This window comes from Otolemur garnettii, unplaced genomic scaffold, assembly GCF_000181295.1.
Source record: "Otolemur garnettii isolate 467f Iridium unplaced genomic scaffold, OtoGar3 scaffold00009, whole genome shotgun sequence".
Classification (NCBI taxonomy): Eukaryota; Metazoa; Chordata; class Mammalia; order Primates; family Galagidae; genus Otolemur; species Otolemur garnettii.
This window is the reverse complement of record NW_003852404.1, coordinates 16,850,025-16,851,601: the sequence shown is the minus strand read 5'-3', so window position 1 is coordinate 16,851,601 and position 1,577 is coordinate 16,850,025. Positions and strand designations below refer to the sequence as shown.

The window sequence follows — 1,577 nt, the reverse complement described above, 5'->3', positions numbered from 1 at the left end:
TGACTTTTCTGTACAATGAGCAATGTGTCTCAAGATAAAATAAAGCAATATTTTGTAGAGTCCATTTAAGGCAAATATAGTTTGCATTTTATCACAATTAAATATTTGATTAAGAAGCAAACTAAAGTAGGCCTCGGGGCCTCAGCTGCTACCGCTACCACCCCAGCACCCCTCCACCATCTCGGCTCCTCCCCATCCCACCCGGCACTGCATCTCTCTGTCCCACTCAGGCCGTGGCTGGGGTCCCTCCATGCGGATGGGGAAGGGGAAAGCGCTGCAATGCTCACTGACACTGCAGATCCCCTCTGTAACTCGCCCAGGAGGGGTGCTGAAAGACAAGGACATCAGGTATAGCATCTGTATGTTTGGCTAGTACAAAAAGTCTCAGCGACTTTTGCTCTGGTCTTCAATGCCAGAATGCTGTCTGAAAAGGAGTTCCCTGATGCAGCAGACTCTGGTTGCACAGTTTGAATATAATGCAGCAGTGTTTGAGTTGATACAACTAGTTCTACCAGTGGGTGAAACACTGTCTACCTATGATGAAAATACATGAGATTTCATGTTTTCAGGTCCAAATCAAGTATCTGGACCCTGTGATTCAAACCACCAGGTTACCCCGAGGAAGATTTCTGGCCTTTGAGGAATGGCTCTAAAGCTAGAATTTTCTACAACTTCAGTTATTACTGAATTTCTCATAAGTTCAAGAAAATGCCACACTCCAGATAAATTTACTTACCATTCGGATCCTGTTGAAAAATCACATGTCAGACTGCAAAGCAGATCATCCAGATTACAAAAGAAAAGGTGTTAGTCACATAAGAGAAGCAAATATTGTGTAAATGCAAAAACTATGAGCGGCCTACAGTTTCTTTCTTTTTTCCTTTTTTTTGTTAGAAACAGAGTCTCACTTTTTTGCCCTCAGTAGAGTGCTGTAGCATCACAGCTCACATCAATCTCCAGCTCTTGGGCTTAGGTGATTCTCTTGCTTCAGCCTCCCGAGTAGCTGGGAACACAGGTGCCCGCCACAACACCTGGCTACTTTTTGTTGCAGTGTTGCCACAGCCAGGTTTGAACACACCACCCTCGGTATATGGTGCCAGTGCCCTACTCACTGAACCACAGGTGCTACCCAGAACAGACTACAATTTCTTCAAAATCACACTCTCCATCTCCCTACACAAAAAGAGGGATGTGTGAACGCTCTTAAGACACCAGGTGGAGACTGGCCCATTTAAACCTGGGATCCTGTGAATTCCAAGAGGAAACAGATACACCTCCATTTGTGTAGAGACATGTGAACATTTCCATTTGAAATCAATCACATCTTTTCTTCCATTAAAATATTATTCTTAAATGACTTTTAATTTCTAGATTTATTAATAATTTTATTTCCTAAACTGTTAGTCTAGCAATCTGAGATGAAAAATTAACTTTAGAATAAAAGGACATGTTTTTGTCTGTTTTTTCACTTGGCAGAGATCAAACTCCATTATGAAAGCCATGTCAAATCCGGTAAGTACTGTTTCCTTTCTTCTTGAACAATAGACAGTGTAATTACACTACAAATTGAACTTGGA

The 1,577-nt window shown here is 41.9% G+C and overlaps 1 pseudogene; it reads left to right on the top strand.

The window, feature by feature from the left end:
- Nucleotides 1-256: 256 nt before the first annotated feature.
- Nucleotides 257-1,312, top strand: LOC100963579 (annotated as a pseudogene).
- The last annotated feature ends 265 nt before the right edge of the window (nt 1,313-1,577 follow it).